Raw genomic sequence first — 15632 nt, forward strand, 5'->3', positions numbered from 1 at the left:
TTCCTGCTCATGATAAATGTTATTTGTATTTACTATTTGGTGCATACGAAATTTGCAGATGAACTTCGAGATTAAATCGGAAGATGTCCTCACCGAATTTCGGTTACATTTAAGCGATCGATCGCATACCATTAGCAATGACATTTGTTACATCTTTAAGCACGCCTTCTTTTTAGGTTTGAAGGCCAACGATGGCGACCACACAAGTCTGTTCTCATCCGATGATGCACGTTTGGAGTTCATACGAAGAACACATTTTGGTCTGCTTGAAGGATGGTTTTGAAGAGCACATTCATTCGCTCCCTCGTGCTTTAGCCCGTGCTCGAGTAATTCTTCCTGTAGGCTCTTCAATACTTTCAATAGGTTCATTTTCTTTACTCATACTTGTTTGCCTTCTAGAAGAGCAATGCATGATTTTCAGTTTGAAATTTTCTTCATTGAACTCCTTTCCTAACACCGAATCGTTGTAACATGATGAAAATAATACACATTAAACTACAATTTTCTAGAAAAGAAGACAAATTTTATGACTTCAATCAATTCTCGAACAAATAAGCTCTGCGATACTATGAAAATTTTATTGACTCCGAAACTTTAGCCTCATGCATACTAGAATTAAGTTTTTCATTATATAAAGAATCAATGGAGTCATGCGAGGTCACCCTTTTCCATTTTCAAATATTGGAATCTGAGACCTTGAGTCCAAAACCAAAGACTCAATTCTCAAGTTCCAACAGAGGAAATGGGTATTCGGGAAGTTTGGCACGGGATTTTAAGTTATAACATCTCTACAATGCTTCAAAGACTAGCAGATATCAATAAGAAAGATTGAATCACCCTAGAACTCTAAATTAGAAATTGCTTTACTATTTAAAAGTTCACTTTCTTTCAACGTGTGGTTTAAAAAAAGAAACTGAATTTTGTTTTTAATTTTCATTCTCATGATACCAATTGATAACAAGTTTACTGAAATGCATCAATGATATTCCATGGATGAGACATTGAGCTTAGTATATATGTTGTCATGGTGTTTCTGACATTGTATTTGGTTTATATGCAGTGACATGGTGATTCTGTCATTAGTTAAATTCTTCATTCATTTCTCTTTGCTTGCAAATTGTAGGAAGGTTGCATGTAATTTAGAACCCTTGTTGATGATACCATTTGTTTAAAATAAAATTATAACTTATAGGTTCCATGGAACAAATATAGGCACTTTCATCTAATGGAACTTGAGGTTAGTCAAGACATTGTTATTGAAAGGGTCACCAAGTGATCCAACAGGTTACGGTATGGTCCTACACCGCACGAGCCCTTGTATGAAGTAACCCAAGATTGCCAACATTGCCAATCTCCCATTCTTCACTTCTTTCACTTCAAATCCTTCAATGACTTCTCATCTTTCCCAAAACCAAGTGGGTTAAACAGTGGTCCTCCAGGTATGCTTACTCACCAAACCCTCTAAGGTACTTCTCGAACCCCAAGAAATATTGTTTCCCCATCGAACTGGTTTGGCCCATCTTGGAACCTTCGTGCTCTGCAAATCCCATGAGTGCCATCTCGAACACAAACAAAGTGTAAGGGTCTACCCAATAGTTGTATGTCCTGCTGGTGGGATCACACCAGTTCTAAACCAAGGAGGGCTGTTTCTGCTGGGATAAGACCGCCTTCCCAAGTATTTCAGGGGCAATCGCACCTACTGCACCCAACATAGCATAACGCCCGTTGATGATCTCACCGTAGGCTAGCCATTTTTGCTTCTAGAAACTGAATCATGCATTTTTGCTTCTAGGATTAGCAATCTAGTATGAATAAGTATTGGTAAATGCATTAAATAAACTACGATTATTCTACTGTGGTAAATGCATGGATCCATCGAAGGGCCTACGATTTAATACATTTCCAATTTAAAGTGTGTGGTGGTTATTTGTTCAAGTGATTATATTATATGTTTCGCAATTTCATTGTTGCTTTTGTCTCCAGAATGGACCTCTTTGGCCCAATAAACTCCTGTAATTTCAAAAACGATCACATAGGGCCTACCTTGTGAAATCCGAAATTACTAGTTTACCATTTATGAAATGGTTTAATTTTTTCTTGTCCCTGTATTCTTTCAAGTTTAGTCCTTCAAATCTTTTTTTTTACAGAAATTAAACCCTTTTACTTATTCAATTCCTTTTTTTTACTTATTATATATATATATATATATATATATATAAAATATAAAGGTTGAATAAAATGTAGATTTTATGTGAAAGGTTGTCTCATTGGTCAAGAATTGCATAATTAGTTATATATATATAAGAGAAAATATTATTCATGTAATGCCTGTAATGCCTTCTTATGTTTGCTCGACATTTCATTTTCATGAAGTACCAATGTGCGGCACTTGTGTTTAACATGTATCCAGACAGATGCTCTCGGGATGATGATCGTCCAAATATATGGAAAAACTTAGAACAAATTTAACATACTTGTGTCGGACATATATCCATCTTGTCACACACGAGTCCAAGTAAAATTGATGCATTCGATTTCATTATTTGCATTTCGTGTACATCACCGGTGTAGGATTTGCTATCCGTCAGTCCACTTGTGCTCAAGATTGTACCTCATCTGATCAAATTTGGCAAAGTAAGTTTCATTAAGTAAATTCTTGGTCTCTTCTTTTTTCTGATCTGTGCTAATCCCATTTCAGCTCACCTCAATAAAATCTTTTTTGAAAATGTGTTAATTATATGAATAAGTGAATATTTTAATATTTATAGGAATAAATATTAAATTTATACATAAATATTGATCAAACTTATAATTTGATACATAAATTTTCATTTGGTGTTATTATATAAATGAAACTTAAATTATGGTTCATATGTATGTATAAAACTTTGATTTCTTTCAATTGTACATGTTTAAAAGAAATAAATACATACATTTTTTGTTATATTGAATTAATATAATTGTGTGAATGTAATATAATTGAATAATTATATAATGTGTTAAGTTGAGCATTGTATAAGTTAGTAATGTTTTATATGGAGGACAAATTTGGAAATATCTGCTAAGGTAGGTCTCTCTCCATACTTGGTATGATTTATACTGTTGTTTGTTTTGTGTTATAATTTGCGGAGCATTGAATAATTATATAATTGATGGTGATCATTGTGGAGCCTTAGTCTATAAAATATTACTTTGTTATAGTAACTGCATTTATAAGCAATTAAAACAATAGCTGACCTTCTCTCCAACATTATTTTAAATATTTTAAAAATTCAAAGTATATAGGCTGGAAACCTGACGGGTTGCCTTATATCGAGCTGTAAGATATAATGGATCCTCCCTAGGTGCAACAACGCCACGTATGATGAATCTTAAAAAATTTTGGTTTGACTTGAAAAAAGTTCTATCGAGCTCATTTACTATTGAATATTTATTACCATGTAGCTTGCTTGTCCATTAAAATTACAACAATAGCTGACCTTCTATCCAACCTTTTTTAAATATTTTAAAGATTCAAAGTATATAGGTTGAAACTTGACGGGTTGCCTTATATCGAAATGTGAGATATAATGGATCCTCCTAGGTGTAACAACGCCACGTATGATGAATCTTAAAAATTACTATATTCAAATTACTATTTTTTATATTAATAATGTTTGATTTTAATATTTAATAATTTTAAATGTCTTTAAAAGTTATAACTAATTTTATCAAAATAGTATTAATATTGATCATTACTTCAATAAATTACATAACTTACATAACTCATATAACTTACGTAATTTACATAACAACTTACATAATTTACATAACTTACATAATTTACATAACTCACATAACGTACATAACAACTTACATAACTTAACTAATACATGTAGTGTAATCTAATAATTTCTTTAAAAGCATATAGTTTAAAGTTCATATTTCATAACTTACATAATCTACATCACTTACATAAAACATAAAAATATATCATATCAAGACTTACATAATAAACGACTTACCTGTAATTTATTGTCAACTTTAGAATTCAAGAACTACTGAAATGGATAGGAGTTGGATGAAATTGTCAAGGGTAAGTAACGCCTATCGAAATGGAGTACAAACTTTTCGAATTTTGCATTTCAAAATGCAAGCCAAGAGAATATGATTCTTTGCCGTGTAAGAAGTGTGGCAACATCAATTGGCATACTCGTGAAGTTGTCTCGAACATCTAATTGTTGATGGCTTTATTCGAGGGTATAAAAATGGATTTTCCATGGAGAGTGTACATCTAGTGGAACTTCTTCAACGATTAATCCGACTTATCCCGATCTCGATTACCATCGATATGTTAGACAAGATGACATGGAAGGTATGTTGCGGGATGCATTTAATATGCACAATCATGGTGAGCAATCGTTTCCACGACTTTATTGCATCCGATGATTGTAATATTGGTGGAAATGTTTTTGGCGAAACGGGAATAAGTGCACCTTATGAGGAGCCAAATGAAGAAGCGGCGAAGTTCTACAATTTACTTAATGAAATGAACAAAGAACTTTACGAGGATCAAAATATTCAAATTGTCCTTCGCATTCGTTTATTTCACTTAAAATGTTTGGAAGGGTGGATGGAAATTCTTTTACAATCTTTCTACGCTTTAGAGAGAGATGTTTCCTTTTGCAAAAATCCCCGAATCTTGTCAAGATATGAAGAGACTAATAAAAGATTTGGGCCTTGGGTACGATAAAATTCATAGTTTCCCAAATGACTGCATGTTGTACTGGGGTGATCAGAAGAACCAACAGTGTTGTAATGTTTGCGGCAAGTCTCGTTGGATGAATGGGAATACAGAAGATGTGAATGCGGATGAAGGTTGGGCACAGTTAAGAAAGAAGCCAGTCAAGGTTTTGCGATACTTTCCCCTAATACCAAGACTTCAAAGGCTTTTCATGTCGTCAAAGACTAGAATCTATGAGGTGGCATAATGATCAACGGATAGATGATGGATTATTAAGACATCCTGCGGATTCTTTAGCTTGGAAATCATTTGACTTGAAATTTTCAAGCTTTGCAAGCGATCCTCGAAATGTGAGGCTTGGGCTAGCAGCTGACGGCTTTAATCCATTTAAAATCATGAGTACTTCGTACAGTCACTACAGCAAAATTGACTTTTAGCGGCGTTTTTTTAGGCCTTTAGCGGCGCTTTTAACTGCCGCTAAAACTATTTGCGGCATTTTTACAAACGCCGCAAAAAATGCCACTATAGATAACGCCACTAAATTTTGCGACTTTTATTTAAAAAAACGCCGCTAAAGTCATGGCCTTTATAGCGGCGCTTTTACCACAAACGCCGCTAAAAGCCTTAACCTTTAGCGCCGCTTTTCCCACAAACGCCGCTAAAAGCCTTGACCTTTAGCGACGCTTTTCCCACAAACGCCGCTAAAAACCTTACGTTTTTTGCGACGTTTTAGAAAGCGCCGCTAAAAGTTTTAGTGGCGCCGCTAAAGGCTAAAAAAAGCGCCGCTAAAAGTCTATTTTCCTGTAGTGATTTAAAAAAAAGATTGAAAATTGGAGTGCCTATTTATTATCTCAAAGTGGTAAGGAGTTTTTCATTAAGGCAGTTCTCCAAACCATTCCTTCTTACTCGATAGCATGTTTTCTGTTACTTAAGACCATGGCCAAATTTTGGTCACAGAAAAGTCATGGTAAAAAGGGAATTCATTGGTGTCATCGAAATCTCCTATGTGAATGTAAAGAAGATGGGGTAATGAGATTTCAAAGTATTACCAAATTCAATATTGCTTTATTAGCCAAGCAGGGTTGGCACCTTATTTATTACTTATTTGAATTCTCTTTTAGCTTGTATTTTAAAAAGCAAAGTATTTTCCATTTACATATTTTTTAAATGCAAGGTTAAGAAGTCTACCTTTGTATACCTAAAAGAGTGTTTGGGCTACACAGGGACTACTATAGAAGGGTTTGGGTTGGAGCGTGGGATGGGGTGAAAGAATATCTAGTAGAGAAGACTCTTGGTTGCCAAAGTCTGCAGGGTATAGATTAAATACTACTGTTATTAATGATGATATTAGACTTGTATCAGATATAATTGATGATTGATCTAGGGTTTAGAAAGAAGACCTTATTCTCAATACCTTTCAAATTGAGGTTGCAAATAAAATTCTGCAGATCCCTTTGTCGAGAGTTGCTCATGAGGATATTCAAATTTGGGGTAGAAAGCCGATTGGAGAGTTTACTGTGAGAAGTGCCTATAAACTATTACAAATAGGTTCCTTACTTTCTAATGATAATATATTACAACCAAATCCTAACTACTTTTACAAAAAATTATGGGATTTACATCTCCTTCCGAAAATAAAAACAACAATATAAAGAATTTTGTGGAATTACACGCCTACACTTGCTAACCTAAGGTACAAGAAAATAATAGTGGGTACATTATGCCCAAGCTGTCGCAGATCAGTGAAGGACTCTATTCATATGTTTCGGGACTGCCCTATTACAATTGAGGCATGGGTCAGTCTGAATTTTTCATGGATACTTAATAATCTGTGTAGAAACAGTAGGGAGTGGATTACCTGGGTTTTCCGAAATTCATCAAGTGAGTAGTGTAGATTATTCTGTTGTGGTATCTGAACGTTTTCGACTAGTAGAAACCAACTTGTCCACGAAAGAAAAATGATGTCAGGAAAGGAAATTTCTGACTGAACTATTAGATATATGAGAGAACTTGATGGTATAGAAAGGGGAAAAAAATACCGTATTGAATATTCAAGAGCAGTGGACACCTCCATGCGAATCAATCGTCAAGATTAACTTTGATGGAGCTTTTGATGTCTATCAGGCTAGATCGGGATTTGGGAGTGGCTAGGAACTCCTCAGGGGAAATCTTGGCCTTGATGGTTGTTTGTGATAAGGCGACTCTCTCTTTGTTTGCCGCGAAGGCGTATGTATGTTATCAAGCGTTGAGATTTGGAGTCCGTTTGGGTCTTGATTCAGTTGTAATTGAGGGAGACTCGTTGAAAATGATCAAGATATGCAGGTCGGACAGAAGGGACAAATCGAAGATTGGGACTATTATTGCAAATGTTCAACACTACATGTTTCTAGATTTGGAAGCACACGTCTTCATCATCTGGCTATGGAAGGTTTGAAAAAGAGGGAAGATTTTTACATAGATGGGGCCATTCCGAACTTTGTGTAACGAGCAATGGAGAGGAAGAGGCAGCAGAACCCGAACTGAATGGGAAAGGGAAATGGGTAGCAGATAAAACTTTAGGGTTTTCTTTTTGGAATATGGACAATTAATGGAAATTACTAGAAGCCAGCTTTCTAATTTGCTTGGATAGGACATGTATTTTAATTTTCTTCTTTTATTTGTTTTGGGTTAGATAGATTGTCCTGCTCATGGGTTGAGCCACCCGGCTTGACTAAAAGATTTATCTAAAATATGGGAGAGTTTGAAAAAAAATATAAGTTTAAAAAATAAATTTAGATAAAAAAAAGGTTGGTTTAAAAAATGTGTCAGGTCTCAGGTAAGGCATTTTTGGCTTGGGCTCAGTCTGACTTGACCTGAATTTACTAAAGTACAAAAAAAATCTGTTTTTTAATATTATTTTCTTGTTGTTTTCTCCCTATTTTGCTATCATTTTACTATTATGTTGCTACTATTTTGTTGTTATTATTTGGATATTGTATAAAACTTATTTTATTGTTAATTTTTTATTATTTTAAAGGTATTTGTTAATTTTGTTATTATTTTAGGGACATTTGCTTGTTAAGTTACATCTATATTAGTGTTATTTAAGTATATATATTTTTAAAATTATTTTTAATTTGTTGGAAAATATTTATTTCGATGTTTTCGGTATTTTTAATGTATTATATATATTTTAAAATTATATAAAAAATAATATAAAAGTTAATATGGGTGAGCCGGGTCGGGCTTGGGTTTTAGCATTTTTATCCGAATCGAGTTTGAGTAAAATTTTAAGTCTATTTTTTGAGCTAAGCTAGGCCCGAGTCTAATAAACGAACTTGAATTTATAGTTGAACTCAACCCGAACTTGGCCCGGCCTGACACATGCACACATGTAGATAGGTCTGATAGTGCTTTCTATTTGCTTTTTGCTTGTCTTTTAAGTTTTTTTTCTGTTTTGGGCTTGTTCACCTTTTGGTTTTTCGGGTATCTTTAGATTCTAATTTGTAATTTTGAATTTACATTAATCCAGTCCAGTATTTGTTTCAAAAAATATATAAAAAATACAGAAATAATATTTTTTAATTTTATTTCTTTTAATATTATCTTTTAAATATTTTAATAATATTTCATTCTTAATTTTAAGGAAGATGACAAACATATTTTATGATTTTTTAATATTTAATTTTGAATTAATTTACCAAACATGTAAATTTAAAATTTATATAGATTGAAATTTTGGAAGCATTAAACCTATTTTTGAGCTTTATAATTGGAATCAACGACGCATGCTTTGGGAAAAAAGCGAGTCAATCGAGCAGAACTTCTGTCTCTAATCTAACTTTCCTCTTCAATGGCGTGGCCTCGTTTGTTCACCATTATCGTAATCTCATGTCTTTCTAAAGTGCATCCGCAGCTTCAGTCAGGACTGGACCTGGGTTCGCTGACACGAGAACTGTTGCACTCAGCCAAGGAACCCGCGTTCTTCGATTGGTTAAAGAGGGTAAGGAGGAGAATCCATGAATACCCAGAATTAGCATTCCAAGAACACGAGACTGGTCGACTCATAATGTCCGAGTTGGAATCGCTTGGGATCGACTACTCATGGCCTGTTGCAAAGACTGGTATCGTGGCCTCCGTGGGGTCAGGTGTTGAGCCCTGGTTCGGTCTTCGAGCTGACATGGACGCCCTTCCTATCCAGGTTTTCTTTTGCCTGCAATCCTTTTTTTATTTTTCATAGGTTTTGTTTGGTAAGTTCGGGAGAAAAGTGTTTTTCTTTAAGGAAAAAAAATAGAAAGCTAATATACCAAGAATTCTGGCACTTCAAAAAGAATTTTTGGCTTCGCCCCTGCTAAAATACAGAATTATTTGATTCTTTTAAGACATTGGTCTAATCTGGCTAATATACCAAGAGAATAATGAAGAACTGTAATGAGCGCTGAAAATGGTAGGATGTATAATTGGGTTTGCTCAATTTTTTATGTTTGTTTTGTATATACCTTCTTCCCAAGATATGTCAGAATACAAGTAATATTTTAAGAGAAAATGAAAAGTTAGTATATTGAAGGAATTGGTGGAGTGGGAGCATAAAAGCAAGAAGCAAGGGAAGATGCATGCTTGTGGGCACGATGCTCACGTGACAATGCTGCTTGGAGCATTGTCAACCTGGAGAAGAGTCTTACGCTGGTGCTTACCATATGATAAAAGACAGTGCAGTTGATAATGTCCATGCCATTTTTGGCTTACATGTTTCACCAGAATTACCCACCGGAACCGTATCCTCCAGACCTGGCCCTATGCTTGCTGGCTCAGCCAGGTTCCAAGTCATAATCCAAGGGAAAGCTGGGCATGCTGCTCAGCCTCATACCACTAGAGATCGCGTACTTGCTGCATCATTGGGTATCCTTTCTCTCCAACACCTCGTTTCTCGAGAGACGGATCCTCTTTAACCCAGGGTAAATCTTGATAGACATATTTTCTCCATTCACAATGCTTAAAAATCCGTTTCTCACCAACCTGCAGGTTGTCTCAATAGGGTTCGTTCAAGCCGGTCAAGCAGCAAACCTTATCCCAGAAACAGTAAGCTTTGGAGGCACGTTTCGGAGCATGAGCAATGAAGGCTTGTCTTATTTGCAACAGAGGATCAAGAAGGTATCCATTAACTAAACAAATCGTAAATTTAAACTTCTAGTGTTGATATAAATGATTTACAGGTGATTGAGACTCAAGCAATGGTACATCGATGTACTGCAGCTACAGACGTCTTTGAGGAAACAATGAGACCTTACCCTGCTACTGTCAACGATGAATCAATGTATGAACATGCGAAAAAGGTTGGAGAATATGTGGTTGGGAAATCTAATGTACTAATGATGCCGATGTGCATGGGAGCAGAAGATTTCAGCTTCTATTCGAACAAAATGGTGGCTGCCTTCTTCGTGATTGGGACAAGAAACGAAACAAAAAAACCAAAATACGGATTGCACTCACCTTACTTGATTGTTGATGAGGATGTTCTTCCCATTGGAGCAGCCTTCCATGCTGCAGTAGCCATATCTTATTTGGATAATCATGGCAGGTAACTTTTTATTATTATCTTAGGATGAAGATTGACACATCAAAATTATTACAAGCATCATATTAAACTTGCCACCCAAGCAAGAATTTGAACTCATATATTTACCCAAAAGCAATACCTTCATTCATTGCTCAAATCAAAGCTCTTTAAAAATTGAATCATGATAAGTGAAATTAAGAGATCTAACATTTATTAACCTATCATAGCTCCAAATATTTTATTACTTTCTTTGATTTGAGAGTCCAAATATTAATAATTGAATGGTAAATGAAAGACACCTTGTGTGAGTGTTCTTTTTCATATTCTATTATTAATTTATCCATGAGAAGAGGGCTGGGCAGATGGGATTGTACTAGTTTTTTTTTTTTAACGGAAGAAAAAACTGATTAACTAAAATATCAATAATTATAATATTTATATATGGATAAAATACGATGTTTGAATAAAAATATATACATTTTTCCAAATTTTATATTGTGAGCTAAATAATTAAACACGTATGAAAAATCAAAACCCTTATAAATTATTAACATTTCCTTAAATCAATATAGCTTATTTAAATCTTTCAAAGAAAAAATATATAGCTTATTTAAATAAATTTTTATTTATCCACAGAAATTTTTTGTTTGAAATTAAATTATATGTTTTATGATAATAAAATATAATTTTCTATTTTAATAGTCTATATATTTATAATTTTAAAGAATTGAATTAATTTTTATCAATTTTGAAAAAATTAAAGTGTAATTTTATTATTATTAATTTAAAATTTTATAAATTTTGCTATTTTAATAGTTTATATATTTATAATTTTTAAAGAATTGAATTAATTTTATCAATTTTGAGAAAATTAAAGTGTAATTTTATTATTATTAATTCAAAATTTTATAAATTATAAAGGAATGAAATGAATTTTCTTTTTATTTTGGGGATCATGAACCTCTCGCTTGGCCATTGCTACCATATATAAAAGTAGTATTATGAGGTTTTACTATGTGACACATGTAGCGCTTCTTCCTTTTTTGTCCTTAATACCTTAAACGTTTACTGCCTTTTTTTTTCTTTTTTTTTTGTATCATTGATGTGCGTGATAAGTTTTATATTTATGATTGATCGTACTTGAAAACTAACTATTTATCACGATAAAGACAAGCACACCTATCGAACAGTAGTATAGCTTATAGCAAGACCGGAATGTTGAACCCACAAGAACTAAAAGTACTAGTATTAACTATCTTTTTATTATCTAGCCTAAAAATAAGGGATTTGCTTTATCTAAACTAATTAACTAAACTAAGAATGCGCAGGAAGTAAATTGGGAAAATACTTTTGGGAAAACTGATTGATTTAGATAATATCCAAGGAAGAATCCACCTAGACTTCAGTTGTTGTTTGACTCTGAATTAGATGATTTATTCACTTGACTTGATCCGTAGAAATCCCTAATTTATATTATTATCTCTCTCTCGAGACTAACAACGTCTAACCCTAGGTTGATTAATTAAAATCTCTTTCTAATTAAAACCCCCAGTGTTGCATTAACTTGATCTATGGATTCCCTTATTAGGCTTAACCCTAATCTGACAGATTTATGTCGCCCTATGTTTAGGGGTGCAATCAACTCCGTTTAATTATGCTAGATCTACTCTTAGATAAGGAATTTTGCTCCTCTAAATAAGCACATCAATACTTGAATCAATATCCTGGAATATTAAAGCAAAAATTAAGAACACATAATTAAGAACAAATCAAGTATTTATCATATAATTTAGAAAATAATAATAAGATCCGTCTTAGGTTTCATCCCCCTTAGGTATTTAGGGGATTTAGTTCATATATGTAAAAGAAAATATCTCAGAAGAATAATGATAACAAAACATAAAGAAAACCCAAAAACCCCTGAAGCAAATTGAAGGGAGATCTTCAGTCTTGAAGGAGAATCCAGCTTCTGAGATGGATCAATCGGCTTTCTTCGAGTAATTCCTTGCCTCTTACTCTGTGTCTCCCCTTTAATCCTCCTCTAGGGTGTTTATATAGGCTTTAGAATGCCTCAGAACCCTCGAAGGTGCCCTTGTCCAAGTAGGATTAGACTTGGGCTCGACAGGGATACGGCCGTGTGCAAGTGCTTCAAACCGTATGCAAGTCTGTTAAATAGGCACGGGCGTGTGGTATACCCGTGTGAGGAAATCCAGGCCGTGTTGATTTCCCACGTTGACCCATTTTCTCTGTTTTTGGCCAGTTTCTCTCTCTTTATGCTCACCTAAGTATAAAGTATGAAATTAAAGGATTAGAGCATCAAATTCCATAAATCTAATGATAATTCATCCAAAAATGTGCTAAGCATGGGATAAAAATATGTATAAATTACGACTTACCAATCATAATGGTTAAATTTCAATTTTAATCCTTCTACTATGATTATATTTGGTATTTAATCTCTACATTCTAATTTTATCCTAAGGTTTTACCATCTGACACGAGTAGTGTCTCTTTTTCTTCTTTCTTTTTTGTCCATAATGCCTTATGTGTAGTCTTTTGTCAAATTTCAATTTTAGTCCTCTACTATGATTATATTTAATATTTAGTCTTTACATTTTAATTTTATTTAATTTGGCCATCTATTTTTATAATTTAGGACCTTATCCGATAGTGTTTTTTTTTCTTTTTGGGGATTTATCTTATAATGGTCAAATTACATTTTGATCCTTCTACTATACATATATATAAGATTTAGTGTTTAAATTTTAATTACATAATTTAATTTTCTATTTCTACAATGACATTAATTAGTCCAGGTTGTTAACATTTTCAATTGTTACAATTAAATTGCTAATGTGGTTTTTTAAAAGCATCTTCCTAACAATAAAAGTTAAAAATCTATTCTAGCATGATTATTTGGAATGTGTATTTTTTGCATGTCAACTAATGACATTATAAATATCTTAAGTATATTTTAAATTTCAAAATGTTGCTCAACAATTTAATAAAAATGATAAGTAACCCAATACAAAGCACGGGCAATAAGTAACCCGATACAAAACACGGGCAAGCCATACTCGTAAGTCTTATTCTTTAACGCATAGTTATAGAAGAGGATTTTAACTAGAAAAGGATTTTTAAAGTGACAAAATTAGGTAGAAAATTATCTTTTTGTTGATTTACAATAGACTTATTTACAGGGCAAGTAGCCTATACTTAGGTATAGTTTTGACAAGATTTTAATGTAAATAAAAGTTATTTTTAAAATTTAAATTTAATTATAAAATATTAATATAAAATATAGGGTACATCACACTAGTAGTCTCCTAATTATTAGTCAATTTCTTTTTTAGTCATCCAACTATTAGTAAATTTATTTTTTGGTCATCTAATTAAGAAACGTTATAAAATGATTATCTAGCTATTCAATGTTGTTTTTTTTGTCACCAACAGGATGATGGTGGTAGCTTTTAAAATTGGCATAGTAGTGACCTTAATCTGTTGGAAACACGGTTTTGGAAAACATAGTGGAAAATAAATTTAGGGAAAAATTAGAGTTTTAAATTTTTTTCCAAAACAAGATCTTGGTTGTGATATCTAAAGTAATAAACATTTAATCAAAATTGTACCTTTTTGATTCTTCTAGGATGGGAGCTTTGACCGAGCAGTTTTCTCCGCTATCCTCAAGCTCACGTTTTCTGAGTGTGGGCTCGCTTCGAATCAAAAAAAAAAAAAAATCACAATAGTGGGGTAATTTTGTAATTTTTCTAAACTTTTGAGTCAAGTTGTAAATCAGAAAAATTTCTCTAGACAGTTTCTAGAATAATCTCTTAAGAGAATTTTTTTTACAACTTTCTCTTGAATTCAAGTGTGTGTAAATAATAACCCAACTCTCTTTATATATGGAGAGTTTAGAGAGTTCAACTATGATTAAACTTAATCTTATTAAAATAATAGAATGTTTATCTACAAGATAAACATTAATTAAATTTAATATTAAGATAATCACTTTAATATTAAATTAATAAAATACTATTAAGATAAGTATTAAATTTAATTTAATATTAAACTATTAAAATAATACTATTTTTGTAATAATTAATCTGAAATCAAATTCTCTCATAGAGTCACAGTAGAAGTGTAACACTTCCACTGCTCAACCACTGATTGCCAACCGCTGCCGTCCACTAAGACACCGCCGTCGCAGCCACCAGCATCGTCATGTCTGGTGGTGCAGGTGCAACACCCTTACGGCACTCTGAGCTGGTTCGGTCTAGGTTAGTGACGAATTGATCGGTTCGGTTTAGCCACCGATTGGATCGATAGCCTGGTTTTACATACAGGGCTCAGTTCGACCAGTTTTTAGGTCTTGGTCTCGGTTTTGGGCTCCTAGTGTGACAACCTGAATTAGGGCCTAATCGGAATAGTGGTTTCGTGACCACAAATCCAAGACAGAAATAATTATTTTATAATTATTTTGGGGTTTATGATATAATTTCATGATTTCGTGAAAATTTCGTGATGAAATTCTATGCATTGAGTGCTTAAGTTGAGACTAGGGACTAAACCGAATAAATTGCAAAACTCGTGTTTTAGAAGTTTTTAGTATGAAATTGCTTTGAGATATTAACTAGGAGGTCTTAAATAGCAATTTGACCAATTCCTAAGTTATGGACAAAAGTTGGACATGGAGGGAATTTTTTTAAAAATTTAGTAGTAAGGGCATTTTGGTTATTTGTATATTAAATGAAATAAAATGGGAAAAATAACACAAAATTGGTCATCATCTTCACTAGTTTCTGCCGAAATTTTCTCTCCTCCATAGCTAGGGTTTCTTCAACTTTCAAGCTTCATAGTAAGTGATTTCAAGCCCGTTTTTAATGTTCTTCACATTTTGAAATCCTCGTAGCTTCGGTTCACCTATTTCTACCATTATTTCGAGTTAGGGTTTATGTTTAAAATTTACCCATGAATGATAGGCATGTATTTTTTGTTTGATGGTAGAATATGAATGTTTGAAGTTAGGAGAACGATCTTTTCTAAGCGATTTTAGCAAAACAAAAAAACGACATAATCGATAAAAATACCTATTGTTCATAACTATGTGTTAGAGTGAGAATTTGATGTTGCCATAGAAGAGAAAAATGATCAGCAGGTCATTAAACATAAGAATAAGGGCTGAAATTAAATTTCCGAGCCTTGGGGAAAAATCATAATTTTGTAAAAGTTAGAGGGCAAAAATGTAATTTTTGTATAATGTGATTTTTGGATTAAAATAAATAGTTTGAGTGTTAAATGAGCTAAATATGTTGTTATAGATCAAGAAAGGCATGGAATCGACCTCGAGCGGGGAAGGAAAAGTTTTGGACTAAA

The 15632-nt window shown here is 33.2% G+C and overlaps 1 long non-coding RNA gene and 2 pseudogenes across 2 annotated transcripts; 1 reads left to right on the forward strand and 2 right to left on the reverse strand.

Annotated features, from left to right (window-relative positions):
* Positions 1–1222: 1222 nt before the first annotated feature.
* On the reverse strand, positions 1223–2495 carry LOC108462537 (photosystem I chlorophyll a/b-binding protein 3-1, chloroplastic-like; annotated as a pseudogene).
* A 3326-nt stretch (positions 2496–5821) lies between these two features.
* On the reverse strand, positions 5822–7346 carry LOC108459377 (uncharacterized). Of its 2 annotated transcripts, XR_001867347.2 has the most exons (4): positions 6763–7346; positions 6582–6663; positions 6138–6499; positions 5822–6028 (listed from the first exon to the last, which is right to left on the reverse strand). It is a non-coding gene; the product is annotated as an uncharacterized LOC108459377 (long non-coding RNA). The 2 variants fall into 2 exon arrangements; XR_001867348.2 differs by lacking the exon at positions 5822–6028 and having other exon boundaries at positions 6209–6494.
* A 1123-nt stretch (positions 7347–8469) lies between these two features.
* LOC108459180 (IAA-amino acid hydrolase ILR1-like 3) lies at positions 8470–10455 on the forward strand (annotated as a pseudogene).
* Positions 10456–15632: the final 5177 nt, after the last annotated feature.

Source organism: Gossypium arboreum, chromosome 4 (genome assembly GCF_025698485.1).
Source record: "Gossypium arboreum isolate Shixiya-1 chromosome 4, ASM2569848v2, whole genome shotgun sequence".
Taxonomy (NCBI): Eukaryota; Viridiplantae; Streptophyta; class Magnoliopsida; order Malvales; family Malvaceae; genus Gossypium; species Gossypium arboreum.